The following is a 25150-nucleotide window of genomic DNA, read 5'->3' as shown; positions in this document are numbered from 1 at the left end:
CTCCTCCTAGCTGAAACTTGTCCTAATAAATGTCAACTCAAGAGTAGATTTTCTTTGTCAGATTTTCTTTTTAAAGGATTGCTTGATTTTTTTTCCTACAGGAAACATTTTTCAGGAATAATAAGTTGTTGGTCTATTGGTAGATACAGTGTCTGTGGCTGATATCCATGACATATTTGTAGAAGTATTCACAAAACACTGAATCTACATGGAATGAAAAATAAATGTATAACAACCACAAGGACAAAAGAAAGTTTAGCAACTGTTTAATCTGGTTTAGTCTTCAAATTATCTAAAACAACCCTGAAAAATCAGATTTTGCTATCTACAATTTAGCAGTGTCCCAGAGCATTTTGCTTAGAATATGGAAATGTCCTTATCTTATCACAGGACTATGTTTTCTAGGAAATCAAAATACGAGGCTTTGGGACTCTTAAGACAGCAAATCTCCACCTTTGTGTTCTGATCCCTCATTGCTGTTCTCTGCTGTGCCTTATACCTGCTGTCTGAGGTTTAAGCTGATCAGTTAATTTACCTGCCTACTCTACCTCTATGTGCAGTACCTCAGTGAGACCTTTCAAGGGTTTTATAGATTTTTGTGCTGTGCACCTCTCGGCAACTTATTAGAAATTTGAAATTGCCTAGAGCATATACAAGGGGAAGCTTAGAGTCTAGAAGGTAAAAGCATATAACCTGGTGTGTAACTCATAACCAGATGTGTGTTTCAAGTATGAAGTAGAGAGAAACTCTGTTTCCATGCTCTAAATGGAGAAACATGTGGTACAGGGGCCATGTTAACCTAAATTTTTTTCTTTGAACATGAACTGAATCATTCTGAACATGTGGAGGTTTGAGTTAGGATGTAGTTGGGAGGTTTCTGGAAAGCTTTTTCTGTGGGACTGTCTGATGGAATAAATGTTTTAGTAAAGTTTTTTAATGGCTCATTGTGATTTGGTTTTGGTTTTGTCTTCCCCTTGCATCATGTAGTGCTTTATATCTAGGTACTGCTTAAGTATGCTCTGAAAACAGGAAAGTAGCTTTTTTTTTTTTTGAGAAAGTATACTGGCACAGATCCGTCTTTTTTTTTTTTTCCCTCTTGTCTAAGAAATGAACCTGCATAGTAACAGAAGTAGAGCTCCATTGTTCTGAGAAGAGTAGGAATAAGGTTGCCATCACAAAGTTACTCCAATGTCCTGATTATTGGAAACTCAGTTTGTCTCTAACATATGGACAGCTATGGGCCATACACCTTGTTTTGTGGATCCAAACAGCTGAACAGATGTCTTGAAGGACTGACAAAGCATAGAATACCTATTTTACAAGAAAAAAATCAAAAGGCAAAAAATGGACCAGTGTCTTTGAAAAAAACTCTCCTACACTTTTTATGAATGGTGACACAGAGTATTAAGACACATCATATCAAACAAACTTTTCCTTGATTTCTGTTCATGAATTTTCTTTATCCCTTCCACTGTTTTCCCTCCAGCCCTAAGCTTAAAATATTTTAAACAAGGGAGATTAGTTATGGAAATGTACTATATTGTCTGGACAGGGCAAAAATGCCTGCTGTTATACTTTTGAGGTCTTTTTCATGTCCCTTGCCCTACTTGTAGTTTAGATATTGTAACAAAGGTATCTGATATTTATTAAACTAATAATCCTTCTTTGATGCCTCTGCTCAGTATTTGTCAGGACATGGTATGTGAAATGATGACATGATTCAGTCCTAGCACAAATAATTCTAAAGTTTTTTCCTCCAGCTCAAAACATAATGATTCTGATCAGAGAGCCACCTGTCCCCAGGTAATCTACAGCTGCTTGAAATGGATTCCCTGGGAAGTAAGGAAAAGTCAAGTATATAATATTTCTTTCTAAAGTAGTCTTTCAGCCTTTGACTATTTTTACTTAATTTTGTTTTTTTTTTTCCTAAACCTGGTCTGTTTTATGTTTTAGTAAATCCACAGCAATCTCTCTCATGAATCTGTGCAGCCTGTCCTTTAACCTGTGCACACAGGTTAAGGGTTTAAGTGTGCACAAAGTAGCCTTTGGTAAGGAATTCTTGACATCTGTCACTTGTTTCCTCTACAGTCACTTGTGTTTTTCCTCTGATACCTGTTTGGCTTCATTTGACACACCCCAGTTCATATACCAGGACAAAAGTAAACTCTCAATACTTTTTTTTTTTTAAATCTTTCTCATAGCGCTTATGATTTTATGGCCCTCTATGGCATCTCCCTGTTAGTTACATATATTCCAGGCTACAGAAGCTCAGCCTGCCTGTTTAGTTTTCTGTGGAGCTGGTTTTAATCTTGTTACTCTACTCTGAATTCTTTCCAATTGTTGTACATTTTGAGAATTGTCCAGAGCTGCCCATCATGCCAGTGGTGGGAAACTGTATTTATGTCATAACATGAAAATGAGATTTTAATCTTTTTTCCTCTAGTCCTTACTTGAATGTTCTAAATTTCCTAAAACACAGGGAATTCAAACCCAACATGAGGAAGATTTTTTTTTTATGTCGAGGGTGGCAGAAGTTTGGAGCAAGCTGCCCAGGGAGGTCAAAGAGTTTCCTTTCTAGAGACATTCCCAAGCCAGCTGTGCTCCTGTGCAACTTGTTCTAGGTGATCCTGCCTGGGCAGGAGGGTTGGACTTGATTATCTCCACAGGTTTCTTCCAAAACTTCTATTCTGTGATTCTCTTATTCTGTAAAACATTTCATTCCATATTTTGATTCTTGCTGTAAGTATTGAGTGAATGCTAATGTCCGAATAGTTCTTATAACCCCAGAGTTATGCTTTATTCCATGCAAAACACTTCTATTTATACTTCTGGTGACTTTTCATTGTCCAGAGACCTTGAAGCCTTTTTGTGGTTACTGAGTTTGCCATTCCCCTTTAACTATTTAAATACCTTTGTTCCATCAGCAAATTTGTTCACCTCATTGCTTGCTCCCTTCTCTAGGTCACTTAAGAGTAAGTTAAATAGCACAGTCCCTCCAAGACTCCTCTGATTCTTCTGGGCTGCTTCTTTCTTTTAGTCAGTGTTGTACTTTTACACCTTCCTTGTCTAATTTCTTCAAAGGACCTCGTAGAAGATCTCCTTAAATGTCCTTTGGATGTATAAGTTGACAATGAAAATTTATTCAGTTTTTCATTTTATCAGCTGTGTGAAAACCCTTGAAGTCAGCTTCAGTAAATTTTCAAGGCAAGTGTTCTCTTCATATGGCAGCTTTTCTCTGAACAGAGTGAATTAGCAGACACTGATGAAAAAATGAAGGCTGTGCTTTGTAACTTCTCTCTATACACTCTAATATGCATATGCTCTAATATTATTACGAAATATGAATTTCAGCTCTTTCCCTAATATGAGGCTCACAAGCCTGCGGTTGTCCCTTCCATGAGAAAACTTTATTTAAAAATTCTTATTCATGTGTATTCACATCTATATTTATACTGTAGTCAGATATTAAGATGGGGCTTAAAAATGGGAGTCTGCATAGATTCATATTTTTGTCAAAGGAGAAGATAAAACGATGACTGCCTGAAGCCAGAGTTGCATATGGGAAAATCTCTCTTTAACATCTTGATGTAGGAAGTTTTCAAATGTCCAAAAATGCAAACATCTTTGCCCTTTTCTCTTACTGTCTTTATGACCTGAAGGTTTTTAAGCTAAGGTCATAAACATTTGTATTTATTCAGAGTTGTGTAAAGTACTGAAAACTTAAACTTTAGACATCCTGTGAGGGCTAATATTTAAATGGCTTTAAGAGAAGTGGACAAAGATTACAAATACATGAAAGCATCTTAATCATCTCTGAAAAAATGCTATTTGGTGAATTCTCTCTCTCTTTTTTTTTTTCCTTCCCCAAAAGGTTTTCTTTATGGTGTTTATTTTCCTGTTTTCAAAGCCTGTTCTGTAACAAGGTAGAGTAGCACTTGCACCAACATGTAAACTTTGGGAAGGCTGTAAACATTGCTCCAATTCAGCTGATGAGATAAAAGGATGTGCTTTACAAATAGCTAGATGGTAATTGCATCTAATAATTGAAGCTTCTCCTTTTGCAAATGCACAGATTGTACTTCAGAATTAGGTTAGTGTTTTGTTCCATTTGCAGAAGCAAGGAGGTGAATACTTTCCACTGAAGTAATATGTGACAGCAGGAAAACAAGAATAGGCTGATAATCTGACTATATTCTGTACTGGAAGTCTGGTAGGACTGTGAATATATGTTTTATTGCACCAACCAATGCAGGAGACAAAAACAAACATTGGAACTGATTATGTGAAATATTTTTTGAATTGGGGCATTCCAATAGCAGTTATTCAAAAAAATTGACAAGATGGGCATGTGACTACAGTAGTTAAAATTTGTAGTATAAAAAAATCTAAAAAGTCACAGTAAGCTTTACAGCTCAAGCTTCCCTTGAAGTAAGCAAAGAAGGGACAAACATATGGACAGAATACTGCCAACGCAATGGACTTTTATTTTCATTATGGCTTTAACAAAAAAGGCTAAATGAGAGATGAGACTTGTCTACTATAATTTAATTTCATTAGGCTGGAAGAAAGAGCTGCTTGCTAGTAGCTAAGTGCTCAGTATGTGGAGGAATCTGAGTGGTGGGTGGTAGTGGGGATATGAGGAGCATGGAGAGGCCAAAGAACTGGATGAAGACAAAAGGCATTTTTTATTTTTTCTTCAAAGAAGCAGCAGTAAGCTTAAATGTGGGGAGAGAAAGAAGGAAGTGAGGCAGATCAGTGCAATTGGGACTTTCAAATGCTTGTGGGAACAAATTGCTTGCATTTGGAGAATAATAATATTTAAAATACCTCAGTTTGATATAATTTTTTGATGTGAGGGTTTTTTGTTTGTTTGGGGTTTTTTTCCCCCAGAATAGCATATATGTCTAATGCACAAAGTAAAGCCATTGTGAATGTGCCAAGGCTTTAAATACTCTCCTAAAAGGCAGTGTTTTTCTAACCAAATTAAGGAAATATGGATGATGGTGCACTCTGGCTGGAAAAAATATAGCTTTTTGTGATTAAGCTATCATCACAAAAGAGGGTATTAGGTGAGGTCATACCCAGCTCCAGTCTGAACTGTCTGCTGATTTCAATGATTTAGGCTGATGGAAAAAAGTAGGAACTACCAGACTTGATGAGTTTGTTACAAAGTTACTGCAATTTTTGGGAAGATAAAATGAGAATGGTCTAGACAAATCATCAGTGGCCTGAAATCAGAAGATGGAGCTGAAATACAGGCACAGTTTTCTGCTTAAAATGAAGGGGAGTGCAAAATAAGAAATAGGAGATGCAGTGCCATGAAATAACAGTACTGTAAGAAAGATATGGGGCTTATTCTAGATAGTAAAACATGGTAAAGACAGAAAAAAGTGAGATCAGAAATTGATTAGCCCCCCTCTTCTGGTGATGACTTTGAAATCTCCTCTGAGAAATGTACTTTCAGAAATGTAGGCCAATTGACAAGAGTCCAGAGAAGAACTTCAGTAATGAACACTTCACAAAACGTGAGCTGCAAGGACAGACTGAAACTTAGAAAGCATTAAGACTAAACAGGTTGGCAGGTATGGATTAGTTTTCTGCTTAAATAAAAGAGCTGGAGTACATAGGTTCTTCTTAGTCCTACACTTCAGCACTGGTAGTTTTGCTTTCGTTATGAGATGTACCCTTTTGACACTAGCTAGAATAATGGCATAAATGACTATGCAAAAAGAAAGAGGACCAGACCCGAAGTAATCACTACTGATTTTGTTGTGTGACCTTGAGTAAGAAGTGGATACAAACCACATTTTTCTTATCTTCTTGGGTACTGAGGGAATTTCCAAACCTCTCTAAATAAGCAATGGTAAATGCTACATCTCTTAGATCTGGCAGTTGTTATAAAAAATATAGCAACTTGAAAATACAGAGACACAGTGCAGGAAATACCCCTCAAATGGCTGCTGCCATTGGTTTCCTCAACCACCACCACTTGCTCTCTTCTGCCCACAAAAATGTTGGAGTGCACCATGTAAAGGATATCCAGATGGTCCCATGCAAGCAGTCTGTTCAAGTGTGGGAATTCCTAATGTTGGGAAAGTGGTGGGAGAATATTTTTCTCCATTTCTTTTGAGGTAATGTGCAGACCCTTTTCATAAGATGAAACAGGGAAAAATGAAATTTGTCCCAATGCAGAGGTTTCCATCATCAGAGAGGCTTCCATAACTGTTCCCAATACAAGTTAAAACAATGAGAATCAAGACTTCCTCCCATCTGGCTTCCAGCTTAAGCTAGACTCCTGCTGGTTTTCTGGATCCATACATAATTATTTTTTTGACCTACATTTTTAAGGAACTGAATTCCTTTGTTGATGCACTGAGAAAGTGTAAAAATAGTGCAGAAATTGAGTAAAAATCAGAGAAACTTTAAAACGTCCAAATAGAACATTAAGGAATATCAGTACTTTTTGTATTCTGAGACAAGATTTTTGTAGACTTGAATAGGGATTTCCTGAAATGTTCCTGGAATGTAATTTTTCTGGGTTTTAGTGCTTAGAATAAATACCACATCAGTGAGCTGCAGCAGAAGTGTAGATCTAGTTCTCAAGGTGTGGGTGGTTGAGAGTTGCATGAGAATTCATCTCTTTGTCAAGAATTGTGGAAAGAAGTTGTAGTACTGTCCAGTTTCCATGCCAACAGGGCTTGTTGTTCACCTGCCCAAAGACTATTTTTTGTGTTAATTACTCTTAAGGATGTGGGCAGAACTTTGGAGGAATCCAAAGTCTCAGTTGTTAAGAGGTATTGGTTTTTTCTGCATTGTTCAATTCTGGGATCACAGATTTTTCATATAAACTAGTCTATAGAATTAACTACCGAGTAACTTAAAACCACCTAATATTTAAAAAAACCACCCAAATATTAAAATATTTGACAAATATTTTAATAATACAAGTTAATGGTGAAACCAGAAGTAAAGCCTTGTGCTATCAAATTTTATTTTACATCAGTGATGATATTTAGAGAGGTCAGAATCTGTTATGACATCTGAATAAAATGGATATCCTATTGTATTAGTGGCTGTAAAAACATCTCATCAAATATGCTGTGGGCTGCAAGACTCACATGTAAGAGCTTCAGAAGAAGAGGAGGAAAATTATTTCTATATTTCTGATGATAACTTGAAAATCAGAGAGTTACTATTGCTGCATTTCATGTACTGGAAAAAATAAATAGAAATTGTCAGAAGCTTTTGGAGCTCTCAAACCCATCTCATTGAAAAGGGTGATGTGAGGATATGGTGGCCCACCCTTAAAAAGATTTCTTTGGACCTCAGGGGAAACCTGATGCTGGCTAGTGGAGGCTGTGAATACTCTTCTCTAATTAGGCACCAATTTTGCCCCCAGATGGAGAGTAAAGCATCCAATGAGCCAGCGAGCTGAATGGGAAATGCTTGTGCCACTTTTGTTAGACAGGCCTAGAATGTTTCATCCCTTGTGGTATGGACTTCCACCATCTCAGCTCTTCAAGGTTGCTCTCTGACTGAGGATCCAACAAGCTCTGAGGAAGCAGAAAGATTAATTTTTTTCCTTTGTTGAAAGCAAAAACTAGTAAGTTAGTTCTAAATTCTTGGAACCTAAACCACCCAAGTGGGTATGTCCATCCTTATGACACATGAGTCCTGATGTCTCGGTGTGGCCCCTCTCAGTGTAGGTGGTCTGCCTCTGGCCTTTCCTTGAAAGAGCTGACACAGATGTCCAGAAAGAGTCAAAGGAATGGGACTCAGCTAGAGAAATTTTCTCTGTGCAACAAAAATACTGTACTTCAGGGGGTTTGACTCAGTATTTCTGGCCAAAGCCACTGGAGTCTGTGGCAGCATTATGTTGAACAACAACTAGCAGGGCATTTAAATGCCTGGAAGGATGGTGTTTGAACAAGTAGTCCTGAGCAGCTGCAGTTATGTGTAGCCGCAGCTGCCTGTTTGCCTTTATTGGGCTACCCAAGCATGTGAGAGGACCTTAATTTGTAAAAGATGTCTCTTTTGTTGCAGCACTAATGCTCTCGACTTATGTAATCAGAATTTCCTAATAATTTTTGACCTATGGCTAATATTTTTAATGATTCAGGCTTGCTCCTACTACGTGAAATTAATATCAAGATAAGCCTAAGATACAACATCAATGTGATTAAGTTATAAAGCATGTTACTTTTGTAGCCTAAATGGGTGATATTTCTGCCTGTAATAATTTTTGGGGGGTTTTCCCTCCACTGTATCCCTAATGTGTGATAAACAAATCTGGTTGTTTTACCCTGCTGCTCTGAAGCACGGGGTGGAGCAAGTGTATTTACTTTGTATACATTTTTACTGTTTATTAAACAGACTGACTAAGTGAAATTTTAAGGAAACTTTTTATTTCTTGCTGAGGAAGTGCTTGATATCATACAGTCAGATGGATATTTAAAAAATGCATGTGTGGAACCCTGGGAATTCTCCTGTTGCAACTGTGTTCTAAAGCTCTAGATACGACTGTTCTTTCCAGATATTGACAATCAATCTGTTCCATGTATGCTGCCAGAGAACTATTCTGTAAGTCAGAATCATTGCTGTCATATACTGATTTGTGGAACACACAGGCTTGCCCATAAGTAATCACTTTGCATGAGATTGTCAGTATAGTCTCCTGAAATACTTTTCTTTTAGTAATCTTAACTTTTCTTTAGAGAATGTTTGAGGGTTTGTCATAGAAATAATTTCCCGTCTGTCCCCCTACTGTTTGCACATACTTGTGTGAGTGCTAAAGACATTGGAATTGAAACATATGGGGATTTTTGTTTTAAATACTCCTCAGGAACATGAGGAAATTCCAAAATCACTTCAAACCCCTATTTAAGTTGAAGTGTGTAGGCTTTCTTTTACTGGGATTATTTTAACAGAACTGAAATGAAGCAAGGTTCTGCAGCAATGTATCAGCAACAGCTACACGTGGTTTTAACAATCACTGTTACTCAGAGGAGTGGAGGAGTTTCTTTCAGGGATTTTAACATTCTTTGAGAGTAATAATAATAATATGTTTGGTTATAAATTAAATACTTTCAGTGTATGTGCTACTTTAGGAACTGCTTTGTAAAATAGAACTGTGAAATATATGTAAAAGAGTGACATTTTCTTAGGGTTTTAATTGTAATTCTAACTCTTGTACTGTTCAATATTGCTTTTCTTCATCTACAAAATTCACTTTGGAAATTTTTTTTCTGACAAATCTGCTTCTGAATTTTCTACACACTTGTCTTGCATTTGTCCTCTTGAAAGGCTTATTTTCAATACAGTCATCTCTTGATTCTCTGGAAATCAACAAGCCTACATACATTTAGATACTAAATCTCTATACAAGTGCTAGTTAGTTTTCATCATGATGCTGGGCATCCTGCATTTTGACCTAGTTTCCCAAATTGGTGCTAAAGCTGTGTTTGCAAAACCCATTCCTGTAGAACTGGAGAAGCTAAACTCTCCACATTTGTTGTGCAGTGTAAACAAACATTTTTCTGCCTAGGTGGTATGTTTGTTCTCTCTTGGTAAATGGCTGCTGTGTCAATGACTGCCAAAAGAGACAAATGTGTCTCTTGTTTCTAATGGCAGGAGTTCTCGCCTTTCTTTTTGTCCTTCTTGCAACCTGAATTCTGGCTTAAAACTTTTAAGTGCAGTAATTTCTGCATTAAAACAGAGAGCTTTTAATTTAGGGGATAACATTCATTGTGGGCCATAGTGGCTAAAGAGGATATTTATCCTCATCTCACTGCTGTTTGGCTGTGTATTTTATTTGGTATGTGACCCAATCTAATGTGCTCATAAGGCTTTTGTTTAGGCTTTAAAATTCCCTGTACTAAACACATTGTTTACTCTGTGTGAACATTTCAAGTATTTATGATCAGACTGGTTTGGAGATCTGTGTTCATCTGGCACATTGCAGTTCTCAGAACATGTCTCTAACTCAAAATGCTGTAGGCACATTTGCTAACTTAATTGCTGTCTGATATATTATTAAGTTACATACAGCTTTTACTGAAAACAGACAGCAGATCTTTCTTAAGCAGTGGAATTAATAAAATTACAAAGAATTTTTATGGCTTTAGATTAGAAGCTACCTTGCAGCTATTCAGTTTTATTCCCCCTTTTTTCCTTCTTCCTGTATCTCTGTGACTCGTATTTCTATAAATTTTTGATTTCTTATATTTGTACTTTTCAATATAAGCATATGCACAAATGCTTGTATTATAACATATGTATATGTATAACATATGTATAAATGCTTATTAAAAGTTTGCTCTGTATTCAAAACTAGGAACTGGATGAAGAATGAAAGAACAAAATTCAGCTTTGGCAGTGATTGTGTTTTAATGATAGTGTTTATGTTTGCTCTTTCACCACTTTGGGAATTGCACATTTTGATTTATGTCTAAACCTTGCAGGCCTCATTCTGTAGACCAAGACACAAATGTACATAAACAGAGATGCCCTAGAGAGGAAACTGCACCAAATGTAGTCAGGGTTATGGATCTCTTTAGGCAAAATATTTGGTGTGAATAGCTTGAGGGTTTGGAGGAAACATTGTTTACACCTTTTGATGGCAGTATATCTCTGATAGCAAGGTGTCTCTTCAGTTTGATATGTACCACTGGTCTTTTTTGTAAATATTTGGCAAAGGCAAACCAACAAAGACACAGTTGTCCTGAACAAGAAATGATGGTGGAGAGAGAGCCCAGAGGTGAAAATTCTAAGGAGGGCTGAAGGATAACTCTGGACTCTAGTAAGGCACCACTTCCACTGGGCAGTGAAGCTGTAGTTACTACTTTTGGGGCCAGTTATAAAGTCCTGGCAGAAAAGCAGGAGACAGGTCTCCTGTTAACAGGCAAGAGAAATCTGAAATACAGGATGTGCCAGACACTGGAATGGGAAATTTTTCACAACGCTGCTGGTTTGAGCACTGACCTTCTGAGGTTTATGACCTTTCATTCTCTGGCTTCAATTGCTCTCTAAGCTATCTCTGTAAAATGGATTCAGTGCTACGATGTATTGTCTAGTTCTGGTGACACAATAGGTATGTGCAGGAACTAAATGTGAGCTGGAACTGCATTTTCAGGAAGCTTTTCTGCAGAAATGCAGACACAGCCTATTTGCTACCAAATCCTCACAGACTGTTACGCCTGGGTAATCTGTGCTTGCTGCCTTGGTGTTGATCAATGTTTGCCACCCAGGTCTGTGGGAACATCTGATGTTATGATTTAATCAGCATATGAGTGAGGTAACCAACTTGCAGAACATGTTTTATTTAGTAGAATGACTGATAGAAAAGATAAGTTCAAAATCCAAATAACTCCCAATAGTTGCCATAAAATTACTTCTACCTCATGGGCATGGAGAATGGATGTAATTTCAACTTCGCGCAACCCTAGCTTATTGATTATCCCAAATTTCAGACTCCTACCATTTTTAAAAACATAATTAACTAGGAAAAAAATCAGTCTTTCCTTAGAAAAACATGATTTTGATTTTTTTTCTTCTAAATTTTATTCAACTTAGGGCCTTCAACTCAGGAGTTGTTTCTTTGAAGAGAAAGGAGTCTTCTTGGAAAACTAGAAGTAGAACTGTGATTGTGCCATATTACCTGTCTCTCACTGTAGCAGAAGGGAGAGATTTTCTTGTGTTGGAAACTATGCAGCAAGGCAACTGTGTTAACCTCCCACTGTGAAAACCATTGTAGAGCCAAAGTTTGAGTTTACATTGTCTTGAGAAGAAAGGGCAGACCTGCATTGGCAGAACAGGTTTCCCAGGGAAGAGGCTGAGTCACCGTCCCTGGAGGTATTTAAGGGCTGTGTAGATGTGGTGCTTAGGGACATGGTTTAGTGGTGGACTCAGCAGTGCTGGGTTAGCAGCTGGACTCCATGGTCTTGCAGAGCTTTTTCAACACAAGTGATTCTGTGATTCAGATGTGATACAGTTGTGGAGCAGTGAACAAGGTTTTAAAGGGAAAATGGTGGCTCATGGTTATCTTGAGTATCTGTTTGGGGCAAACTACTGACAGTCTTTGTCGAGATTGATCACTCAAAAGCTTTTATTTGGAGCAAACGAAACTTTCTTTTAGTCCATGCCAACTGTTGCAACCTTAGAGACTTGGAATAAGCAGTCAAAGATCTGAAAATCTAAGGGGTACCTGAACTAGATCCTCTTTCTCATGCCTTTCCCTGCAGCTTTTGTTTAAAATTTGCAGAAGGTTCTGAAACATTTTGGTATGAGTAGAGTATAATTGTTGCAATGTTCTCAGGACAACACAAACTCCTTCTTGTGGCCCAGCTACACATGTGATACAGTGGAAAACCTGTTAAAATGGAGCTGAAAATGGGAACAAGTTTTTCTTAGCTAACTAGAAATCCTTTTTCAAACACAGAAATGTTCCAGTGGTTGTAATGGGGGAAAAAACCCAAAAGTTATTAAAAGTCCAAATTTTGTGCTTGTCCACTCTCCTCTGAAAATGTGACTTTGGATTAGAACATTTAGCAATATGACTGTTAAGCACTGTAATATGGACAGTTTGTATCCTCATCCTGTTATATGTGGGCATGACCATTAGCAGGTATAAGTCTCTTAAAATGAAACACAGTCATCCTTTCTGCAGAAATGATCACAGTAATTCATTTCCTTTGAGGAAGCTGATGGTCTGATATCACCAGGTAAGAATTTCCATGAAAGCTTCAAGATCTTGAACTTGGACTTGGGATTCATACTGCTTTTCTCCCTGAATTAATAGTGTTGGTTTATTTTTTTGTATTTCTTTTTAGAAGGGGGAAGAGGAAACAGATAATGTGTGAAGGTTTTGACAGAAAATTCAGTTTGAAAGTTGTCCTTTTCCAACTATAATCCATGCAAAATTTTGCTTTACATCTGGATTTCGTCTAGGTAATTTAATAAAGCTTTGCTTTGGGATTGCTGTGGTGTAACAGTGCAAGGACTTTGTGAAAGGCTATCCAATCCCACTGCACATTTGCTTTGCACAGGTTTATCAGGGATGTACTCCGAGGTTTTCACTTGAACTTTGTTGAGGAGATTTATTCCTGGAGATGTCACTGGGAACTGAATAGCAACTGATGGCAGCTGTGACATTTGACTCAGGAATGTGGTGGTGTTACACTGGAGAAGCATCCTCAGGAAGCGCAGACTCTTCTCTGAGGAGGCATGGGCATTTTGTCAATCTTGAGTAGATGGTGGAGACCTTCATTGGTGTAGATTCTTTGATGGTTGGCAATACGTTTGTACACTGTTGGATGGTGGGTGGTACCCACCCTGGGGTGTATCCTAGGGTATTGGTATAGTAATCAATTATTCTGGGTGCCAAAGAGCAGGATGAGTTGGAAAAAAGTTATCCATGGGGGTCGCTTATTGTTGGGTTGTCTCGAATGTGGTAGAATAACATATACAGAAAATGCAAAAGGAAAGTTGGAAGTTAAAGGAAAAGGGGATGACATGAAGCAGAGATGGAGCTACAGGAGACAGGCAATTCACAATCCTGAAAGGTAGGAAGGGCAGAGGATATTTGTTATTTCAGCAGGGATATTAAAAGAAGAAAGCGAAATAGAAAAGTGGGAAAGGAAAGGCTGCATACAGGAAGCTGAGAAAGCACTAAAACATGTGAAAAGGATTCAGTGAGATAGAAATAGATTCTTGAAGAAGCAACTGAAAGGTTTGAGACTGAATCAATATTTTTCCTTAAAATTCTGGTGAGATTAATTTTGGCTTAAATGTAGGAATTACTTTTTGCAAGGGAGGAGGTGACAGATGGACCCAGAGAGGGTCTTGACTTTCATGTCTGTACAGAATCTCTTTTCTATTTGTGTTTGTTGAAAGCATTAAAAAATACCTCTGGCAGTTTTTCCATTTCCTTTGGCTTCCATGTCTAAAGAAATATTCAAACTAGGAGAGGGGATGGGAAGCTAAGCCAGGTGGCAAGCCTATTTATCACCTGGTTGGTGGTGGAAAATATTGAATGATCAAATGAAAGTGTTTTAAAATAACATGAACACAGAGACAGAAAAAAAAACTGCCAAGGAAAGGAATTTATGTTAGGAGAAAACTTGCACTTTCCTTGTCCAATTGTAATAAGAGACTTCAACGTTCACTGGAAGGCAGTGTATGTAACATCTGCAGCCATAGATTTTTTTAATATTGTTTTTTTAGACTAGTTAGAAAGACATAAAAAAATGCTTTTATCTGAAAGGCATTCAATTTGGATAACTATGAAAAATACCTCTTGTATGTCAATGTATGTGAGTATACCTGTACAAAATATGTCAAAGTCTCTAAATTTGATTCTAAAGAAGAAAAATATTTTTTGCCCATTTTTGTAAAGAAAAAGAATTTCTGTAAGTTATTCAATAAGCTGTGGTTTGGCAGCTCTGTCAACTTTAGAATGTAAACTAAAAAAAGGGAGGAAAAAGTTGTATTTGAAATAAGCTTCATATCTTCAAAACTGTAACTGTGTGTGACATATCAGCTACAAATCTTCATCAGTGTGCACAATTTTAGCATAGTGTGTGGTTAGTTTTAGTATAACCCCTTGCCTATCCCTTTTTTTTTCACAATCTGAAAAAGATTGTGTGGCAGCAAAACTTATCTCTCATCTTTCTATTATTTGTCTGCTTTGTATTCATGAACTGGAGTACATTGTCTGCTAATAAAGGCTACAGTGTTTTAAAACCATTCTGGGTTCAAAATGTATCTGCTGGGAGCCTCTAATATTTTGCTGACAGTCGATATGTTTAGTTATTTTTACTGTATTCAACTAAATTTAAAGGGTTTAGCTAACCATGAATTTTTGGTTATTTTCTGCTCAGGGATCCCTTTCTTAAAACCCAGACACCTTAATCAAAATCATGTGGCACATGGGAGCCGTGTAGCAGCAGGATTTAAAAATCAATTTATCGCTTTGTATTCCTACAAATATAAAGCTTTGAATTAATTTAACTAATATTTATAGATATGTAAAAAAAAATTCGTCCTAGTAAATATAAACACTGCTAGACTTCAGGTAGTTTTCTGAAAGATGGGAGCTATACTGGAAACATTCTGCAATAGGCAAAAGAGGGCTTTAAGGTGTAAGATCTGTAATTTAGGTAAGGAACAGACTAGAAGATACTGTTGTAAACATCTGTATGTTACCTAAATTCTGTATTAATTAGGTCCAAGCTATTTAATTTGTTACTTGGTGTCTTAAATCTAAAAATGCAGTAATTAATTGATTGGCCAGCATGGAAATGTGTGAGGAGTAATTAAATATTTGAAAATCTTGGAAGAAAGGAAAGGAAATATTTTTGAATCACAGATTTGGGTTGATATATTTCTATATGAAGCAGAAACCTGATTTGTCTCTCCCTCTTTTGTAAAGAAAAAAGGCATTTTGACCAAGCTGTTTTGCCAAAAATATTTGGAACATTTCTTCCTCCATCCACCCCCTGTCCTAATTGTGGATACAAATGTAGCTTAAGCTGCAAAATCATTAAAGACAACTTAAAAAATTGTTCTCCATCCAGTTCTCAAGATAAACAATGTCCCACTTTTAGCATCACTGTCTAACAGTTTGTCAAACACATGAAATAATGTTATATTAGCATTTATCCATTGTACAGATGCCATTCGTCAGCCAACACTATTTGCAAACAAGTCTAACAGATTTTTAAAATCCAAACTGCTTAAATTAAAACCATATTTCTTTTGTGTAGCAGATGCTATGTTAAGAGATTTGTCTTTTCTTTACATGAGCTCTTGGGAACATGAACTGTCCTAGTTGCCCTGCTTGGTGACAGGGTTCTTAGTGCTGCTGTAATGCAAAAATCAGTGATGAACTAGAAAGATTTTGACATGTGCTTAGAGAAACAGAGGAGAAAACTGTTTCTAAAGAAATAGGTTCTAGTGTAAAAGTAACTGACCATTGGGAAGCAAAGAGATTAGGAATTAACTTATTCAAATACTGATTCTAAAATCCATTGCTGCATATCCTTTCTGAATCTGGAGTTTAATAATTGTAAATGAGCCTGAACTCCAATGATTAAACCAATTTAATTGTTTTATTTTAAGAAGCTTTTGGAAATCTCCCTGCTCGAATGCTGGCTTATTCCTCAGGAACCTGAGGGTTGGTCTTAGAAAGTTCTCAGCCTTGTATCCCAAATGTATTTTTAAATTACCTGCTGTGCTTAATGAAAAGCAGAGAGTTGATTGGAACAAGTAATATAGGAAATTAGTTTTCTACATACACGAGGGAGAGATTTATAGTTCCTGCAGTATATTTCGTACCTTTGTAGGCTGGAAAGCAGCACCCTGTGGCATGAGAAAGTAGGCATGAAAGAACCTTTTAGATGATAAAGGAAAAAGCAAAGAGCTTTCTTGTCCCAGATTTTGTGGGTTTGGATCCTGGCACAATTGTATTTGATGGAATTAGTGGGGAGTGGTTTAAAAAAACCTGGTCATTTTCACCATGACTCAATATGCATAGCAGTATATTATGTATAAAACATATTGTTTGGTACCAAAAGAGGGAGTTTGATTTTGTGGTTCAAGTAGTATTATATTCATATGATTTTCTGGAAGTATATTACCTTGATTCCAACTCTACCATCTACATATTAATGAACCACCTCTGTACCTTCTTTATTTACGGCAGACATCTTTAATTTCTTTGCACAGAAACTTCTTGGATAGAAGTAGCCTCTTGCTCCATCCAAGTGATACACAGCACACCAGCAAGAAGTTGGCCTACCACAATACAAGTACCTCATAATCATAGTATTGGACCTGTGAAATATGTAGACACATTTTGTGTGTCTTTTTTGACTGGATTTCCATGGAGGAAAACAATTAACCAATTGATTCAATCAGATGGATCTAAAAGACACCACTCTTGATAGAATTGCATCTGTCTGCTTTATGGCTACCTAAACAAAGGTTGAATGCTGGGGCTAAATCCCATAAACACAGGTTAAACACCACTGTCTGACCCTTCTTTGAACTGCAGGGTGAGATCCATCATAACATAATTGGTTTATCCCCTTTTGTCCAAGATGCTCTGTAGTAAACAGGGTATTTTTATGTCTTGAAGGGCTTAGATTATAAATGAAAACTTTTCTGAATCTGGTAGATTTGATTAATTGAAGCTAAACAATTTGTGTGGCTAAAAATGCTCTTTTAACATTTTGGGAAATCACAGTAATTCTGTATGTAAAACCAATTGTTTAAACTGCAGGGTCACAGCCGTCACCATATAATTGGTTTATCCTCTTATGTCTGAGATGCTCTGGAGTAAACAGACTGTTCTTATGTCCTGAAAAGCTTCAGCTTGGCCACTGCTATTTTTGGTTGCTCTTCAGTAACTCTTGTAATGGGCAGCATCATAATCTTTCATTCTCTATTAACACTGAATGGGCATTTTGCAACTTCATAAACATTTTCTCAGGCTGAGGAGAGCGCAAGTCTATGTAACCAATTAGGTTGTGCAGGTAGCCCTCTGCACATTTGTTAGCTCTGTGAGACCTGCTGTGAAAAGGAAAAATCCAAAGACGTTTTCCTGGTGTAATTGCAAAATACATTTGCTCTCATATTACCATAATGCAATAGCAAGTAAGATATTTAAGCTGAATTTTTCTTGATAGGATATGATTTTAAAAAATCATTTTGATAGCTCAGGCTACTGAACTTAAGTTTAAATGAAACCCGTTAACATTTAACATGATCCTATGATTTTTGTGGGGTAATATAGGAAATTAGTTTCAAATTCTGAAGTAATCTGTGCCTTGAATTAACTCTCCTGCTCTTTTTTCCCTAACTTCCATTAATAGTTCCTGCACAACTATTTCTCCTAGGATGCATGCATGCATGAACTTAGGCTTAAGAACCTATGTTAATGTTTTTGCAACTTCTTCTGGAGATCCATTCTTGACATATTTAATACATAAAAAAACCCTCAATAGACTGCGAGGAAAAAACCTTGCAATGAAAATTTTCTCATTGTGAATTTTTGATTAATTGCTAGATTTTACACAATCTGCAAATTAACTTGAAATATATCATAAAGCCTTCTGTCATAATATATCATAAAACCAAACATTTCTTAATTAAAAAAAGAAATGAAGTTATGTATGCCATATTTAGGTATAGGCAACACTTGGGACAGCATGAAAAGGTTTTGTTTCTAGCTAAGATTTTTATGCATGAGGGGTTTTGACATCCCCTCTCAAATTAGCTTTAATTGCTGATTACTCATCTTGCCTATGCACTACACTGCGGGGGGGAACCCTAGAAATTCTTTGTATGAATATTATCAGGTAATCATAGAGGTGTTTTCCTTCCACTGCTACCCTACAAATAGGGAAAGTGGTATAGAGACTCTCAAAGCAACAGCACAATCTGTGACTGCAGAGTTGGTTTGCATTCAGTTTAACTGGATAGAAAAGCTAAAACGTGTATCTTGGGCTGTACTCATCTTAAAATTGTGCCATTTGTCTCATCTTCAAAGAAAACTTAAGTGTTGGAAAAGTTAACAGTGAGGAATTTATTCAAGTATAGTGTGTATAAGGAACAGGATGTAACTGTCTGATGCTTTTTTAATCCTTTATGTTGTTGCTATTGATTCTACAAACTTTCCTTTATGCAGTAGAATTGAGTATTTTATCCCAAATTTGGAAAAGATCTGTTCTCTGAAATCAGTCTGAGCTGATTTTGCAGACTGACTTTGTGTCAGATGTTGGTGTGCTGAGGTGGAATTGTGTTTCTATTGAAGCTGATGGGTATTTAAATTAGCACTTCTCAATGAGGGAGACTGGATGTAACTCTGTAGTTTGTCTTTAAATATGAGTAGTATTCCTAATAGATCTTCTAAAGTTTCTGTCCTGCAAAATCAACTCATGTTCTTTTCTCCTTGCTCCACTTAGGACACTGAATGCCTCATATTGTCAGGATTCAGCTCCCAGAGGGCCATGCTCTCTCCCTCATACTTAACACAAATAATACACAGGTACCCTATAATGGAGATGGTGGAGAGCTAAGCAGCATTTTGTTGATTCTGCAGCTCTGGTAATGTCCTGTTTTGGAATGAATGATGCTTTGCAAGGGGCTGATGGACTTCATATAACTTTCTAGAAAGTTAATGGGAGTGGTTCAAGTTGACTGGGCTCTCCCTTGGATTGGTTTATGGGATAGGCAACCCCAGAGAACAGTTCATCTGGTAAAGTGATGATTGTGTGAGACAGGAAAAGCTCTCAGCTTCAACACATTCCTATTAACCAGAATTAATAATTCTACTTTCTGTGTTCATATTATCATGGATCCATTTCCTGTTGGGGATGGGAGGCATGACAACATTTGCTTCTGGGAAGTCTGCAAATAAGATCTGTGTAATTTATATATAATTGTCATTAGAGGGTTGCAATAATTTCACAGTAATAGCTGCAGGAAATTCCCTCAGTGTTATTATGTATGTTGTAGGACTACAATGCTCATGTTTGATTACAAAGAATTTTAAGAAGCTTACCTCCTGAAAACTTTTCAAAATGGTTCCAAATAGATTTCCTGTGAGCCAAGCTGATGAAGATTAAAATCAATTTTCACACATAGCCATTAATCTCTTCTGGCCAAGAGACTTACTTGGTTTGTATTACATAAATTTGGAAAATAGGTAAATGTACTGGATTGTGTCCATAAAGAAATGACACATGTACTTCAAGCTTACAATAAGATGCTGTGATTTTTTTTTTTATTTGCAGATATCCTGTTTTCCTCGGTTTACAAAGACAACTCAGTGTCGAGGGAACTGAAGACTGGGGTGTGCTGGGCTAACACAAATTTAACTGAAGCCAAGAATGCCCTGGTTTGGCTCTGGAAGGAGTACTGAGCAGCCAAGGACATTTGGAAAGCCAAATCTAAACCAGTACGGTGAGTTTTCTATGTTGTACTGGATACAGCCATAATTATATATGAGAATTTTATTCTATCCTGTCTTCATATCTTGTTTTAACAAAGGGTATTTTGCTTTCTGTGTGCCAGAGGAGCATGACAGTAGCTTCATGAGTGGCAGAAACTATATGTTCTCTTTCCCTAGGAACAGTTTTAATTTCTTGTCACTAGTTCCCTGCCTTTTAGACAAAATTGACTGTATGGCTCTAGTTTGCCCTGGTCAGGATGTGGGGAAAGCTAAATCCAACATACAGACTGATCTAAAAAAGTTATATTGGCACTGAGAGAGATTCAGTAAATCATTTATTTTGCAACATAAGTAGAAACCAAGGTGGTGAATAAAAAAAAAAAAAAATTAATTGCAACAATTGTTTATCTATTTGTGTAATAACTGAGAAGACCTGGATTTCTTCAGAGGATTCTTATTTACCTCTGATACTGCACTTCAGTAATATCTTTCACTAGACCCTTCCTCTAAAGCTGTTTCCATAGAAAATATCCAGCTACATATTTTTTAGAACAGCCTCTGACTTTTTGATGTTATATTCTGTAGATTCTCTAGCACTTTTCAAAGTCTTTCTATATCTAAAGCAGAATAAAATGCCTGAGTCTGAATGAGGTGTAAGATTTCTTAAGTGGTATAATTCCTTGATATAGTTCCTGTTCTGATGTTCCGTTTTCATGAATGCACAAATATTCATGTGGAAACAAGCCTTTAGCTTATTCATACATATCCCTGGTTTATGTTTTCACCAAACTAATTATCCCATCTCATTTCAATTATTTTCAACTTGTTGTCTAGAAGATCCATTTGCTCTTACTAATTTAAAGCCTTCTGTTCTTCTCTTTCCCATTTTTCTCTCTTGCTTGTTATGCTTGAATTAAAAACATCTGGATTAAAAATGTTGAGGTTTTGATAACAAGTCTCTCTTTCATTTTTCTTGTAAAATGCCACAGCATCCTTTCTTTCTATACTTAGAATCCAAAAAACATTGAGATGTATTGAAAGTTTTCACAAGAAACCTTTTTTTTTTTAAGTAGAAAAGCACTATTTTGATCAATTTTTTTTAATAAGAATTTTTTTTTTGCTTTATTTAGAGAGTTAGCTTTTCATTACACCTTATGGAAAGAGAAAGATTTTTTTTTTTTTTTTTAGTTTTTACATCTGAGGTGAAAAAATTAAAAATTGGATGTGTTTTTAATTAAAAATTGCATATATTTGTCACTACAATTGGAATTATTATGGTACTCTGCTTGCATGTATTTTGTCAGCAAATCCTGAAGAACCAAATGTACACACACACAAAAAAAAACAGTGAAATGAAAGGCCTGAAGAGGAGGTGAAAAAAACCTATGCACTGATAATAAGCATTAGCAAGCCATTCTTCATTCAGCTGCAGCAAAAAGCTATGCAGAAACTTTGCATGTTCCTACATTTTAGGAAGCAAATTCCATGCTACCAAAACAAGATTATGACAGAAGGAATTTAATAAATAATTAATAAATGAATACAAGTACAACAGTCTGGCCAAGGATTGATTTTTTTTTTTCCTTGCCAATCTATATCTGCTGGGACCTGCCCAGAAACAAGGACAAAGAGTGTAGACTAGGGAATGAGCTTGTTATTCTTAGGTCCAGTGTTACCACTTAAAAATGAATTATGTACATGAGTAACCTCAATCTCTTGACACGATTTGCAAGAGTGAGATTGGAAATTCAAGTCAGTGCAAATGCTGTTCAAGCTGGAACAGTTGCTATTGCAAAAATGAAGTGGCTAAAACCAGGTATGAATGGCAGACTTGGGGAGTTTGCAGTTTGTTTACTGAATATCTTGTGCTCGAATCTAAGGGAAGTTGTTTTTCAAAAGTTGCTTAATTACTGATTCAGTCGGAGCCACTGAAGTACAGCACTTAGTGATTCTGAAAATATAATTATCAACATAGGGTTCTGTGTCTTCAGAATTTTTCTCTTTTCTGCTATTGAACTGGAATGCAACCGCAGAAGTGAGTTTGCCGCACATTCTGGGAGAGTTTAATTGCAACCTGGATGTTACAAGTCAGATATGGTGTGTATTTGTTATAAGATAAAAAACTTTTCATCTCTGATGCTGACTCATGAACATTAAAATAAATATTGTATGATCAGGAGTAGTATCTATTCATATCACATCAGGAGGAATATTCATTCATATCACATGCATTCCATTTAGTTTGTACTAAACTCTTGTGGAACTGCAGGACCAAAAAATGTCTGTGGCTCTGCCAGGGAGTGACTGCCTGAATTTCCACTGGAAATTCCAGTAAGCATTAGCACTTAATTACCGTACTCTACCTTAAAGGCAGGAATTAAGTGATGTGCAGTGTAGCTATGGCCTTCTGCTTTCTTCATGTCTTAATGTGTCACACTGCAACTGAAGTCGGGGATAGAGCTCCCTTGTTGATAATCTGTGCCTGGCAGGATCTGCAAGTACATAATAAATAACTGACTCCCAATTATGTAATATAAATTACTCCTGCTTTCCCAAGAGGATAATTGCATATTAATACATGCTCATTATTAAGTGTTGCAGGTACTGAAAACACCCTAATTTCCTTTCCTTGTTTATAAAGCTAGACTTACCTATTTTTTGACGTACTCTACACACACAGAAGCTTATTCTGCCTTGACATAGTAATTCTCACAGACAAAAGACATAAAAGTCTGTCTTGCTTAAAATTTCAGTCTAGTTCTTGAGCTCTGACCTCATAGGAATACAGGGTCAACTTTCAGGATTTTGGCACTCTGCATGGTGCTGTGTAGTGAATGTTTAGGCCCTCAGAGCAATCGTATCTGGATTAGGTTTTACTCACATGAAAGTTGGAGAGACAAACAGCTTCTTCCATTTGACTCCTCACAGGCAGAGCTGTACTGCTTTCAATTAGCATTCTCCCCTTGCCTACCCACCCAAACCTCCTGGAGACCAGGACTGGGGTAGCCAGGAACAGGAATTTTCCTATAGCACAGTATCAAATTGGTTCCAGGCTTTGGAACTGTTTTTCAACTCAAATTTGTCATGAAGTTTTATTTTTAAATACCTGGTATATTTATTTTCTGTATCTTTGGTGCTACCACCTCTTAAAAATGTACTGGCTTCGTCAGCATAAAAGGGTGAAAGATTGCTTCCTTTCATGGCATGTAAGAGAAAGTAAGTTTAAGATGACAAATGTTGTGGTGCTTCTTTCCAGAGCTCATGCTCGTGTAATTACTTTGAACAGAAACTGCACAAATAATCATCCTTTAATCTGCCATGATGAGAAATTCAAGTTACATATTTTGCAGTTTGTGCTTGTGTGTGTGCATATTCTATATCCATGTGAAGTCCTAGAGAACTGAAGTAATGGGTTCCCACTGTGAGATTTTATTCACTGTACACTTAACACATGTAAATGCTTTGTCTGGCAATCATGCCAATCACCATGGAATAACATGCAATGAGCAGGAAACAATTTTGTGGTAACTGCAGCCCACAGTGGTTTGATGAAAAGTCCTAGTCAGAAACTGCTTTCACGTCAGAAAACTCTGTATCATCAGAAATTCCTTAAATGTCAGCAAGGGTGTAGTCCTTACATAAATCCTTGAATACTCTGGGATTATTTTTACTTGCCTTCCTTTGTGTCTTTTATTTTTTTTTCATCAAGTATATGAACAACCAAGTGTATGTTTTTATGCAGATTTCTGTATTGATAGGGAATAAGTCTAATTCACTGGTTTATTTAAGCTTTTTGTTTTCTTTTGAAAATAATAAGGTTTTTGAGGAAGAACTGGCACTTCAAGAATCCTGTCAACAGGCTGTCATGTACAGAACCTTATCAGTTCTTCCTATATAAGATAAATACGTACAGTCTTGTGTTTGGCATTTTTTGATTTCATAGAAGAGCTCCAGGGTACTACATGCTTATCATAAAAAAAAATAAAAATGTACAAACAGAAAATAGAATGGGCTTGTTCTCAAACATTTTTCCCAAACTATGGTTAGAAAATCTAAAAAGTCCACCTTGTTTTTTCTGACTGAAAGCAAAAAGAAAAAAATATCTGTTAGTCATGTCAAAGTATTTAGAGTGCACTCTTGCCTTTCAAGGATGTCTGTGCCCCACAGGGTAGGAGCAGGCTTTGAGGCTGAGGGTCAGAGCTGGACAAGTCACCCTACAGAGGCTGTAGAGCAGGGAATGGGCTGGATGTAAAATGGGTGGGCTCTGCTCTTTGCAGCAGGACCAGCAGATGTTTCTGTTCAGAGCTTGATGTGGGAGGGGTAAAGCCTGCAGGGGAAAGGAAGAAGAGCTTTCGCCTTGCTTTAATTTTTCCATGTGGTTCTGCACTTCTGTGAAGATGTCTGGTCCTGAATGTTCAGCTATTTCAGTGGCCTGTAGGCAAGTGCAGACTATTTGAAAATCCTAAAGTCAAAAACAATTTAAACTGTATTTTTTAATGCTTTCTTGTAATAGGGTGAAATATCTTTATCACTATGGGTTTGTCAAAATATTGGACTTCCTTTGTCTTACATTAGACTATTTTTCATGATGGGTCAAATGAAATAGATAGTTATAAAGAGAGGAAGAAGCTTTTGTGCTTTCTGGTTCCATTTGAACTGCATACTGATGAACAGCAACAGTATGACAATGAAGCTCTATTTTGATGGTCTCTTCAGAACCTCAATAATTAAAAAATTTTTTCTTGCCTCCTTTAAGCACAGCATCTTCTTTTTCCTCACAGTCTTATACCTTAACATGTTTTGCCTTTCTTTGTGTTAACTGGAAATTAAAAGCTGGCACACCCTTATTTTGGCTATGCTTTTACTGTAAATTTTAAGCACTTGAAGCAGTTGTCTCGTAAATAGTGTCTGCCAGGAACTATCTTAGGTGGAGTTTTCTGAACCTCTCCCCACTATTCTGAGGAACTTCTGATATCTGTTGGTGACTGCCGAAAAAAAAGGAATTTGCTGCTCTCATATTCTCACCATTTAGTTCTTTGTAAGACTGCGATACTAAACCTTTTAAAGGTCTAATTTGACACACCTGAGCTAGGAGGCATAATCTTGGATACTAGTTGCTTTAATTAGCTGTGAAGGAAGAAAATCAGCATTATAGAATCATTGGGTGATTTGCATTGGAAGGGATCTTAAAGGTTATGT

At 36.8% G+C, this 25150-nt stretch overlaps 1 long non-coding RNA gene across 1 annotated transcript in view; it reads left to right on the top strand.

Annotated features, from left to right (window-relative positions):
• The window catches only part of LOC136358477 (uncharacterized), a 179912-nt gene that overhangs the window by 105420 nt on the left and 49342 nt on the right, over nt 1–25150 (top strand). Inside the window, exon 2 of the long non-coding RNA XR_010743114.1 lies at nt 19794–19962. This is a non-coding gene — a long non-coding RNA (uncharacterized lncRNA). The remainder of the gene's footprint in view (nt 1–19793; nt 19963–25150) is intronic.

The sequence above is a fragment of the Sylvia atricapilla genome, chromosome 3, assembly GCF_009819655.1.
Source record: "Sylvia atricapilla isolate bSylAtr1 chromosome 3, bSylAtr1.pri, whole genome shotgun sequence".
Lineage (NCBI taxonomy): Eukaryota > Metazoa > Chordata > Aves > Passeriformes > Sylviidae > Sylvia > Sylvia atricapilla.
Note: the sequence above shows the minus strand (reverse complement) of the source record. Positions and strands in the feature narration are given on the sequence as shown.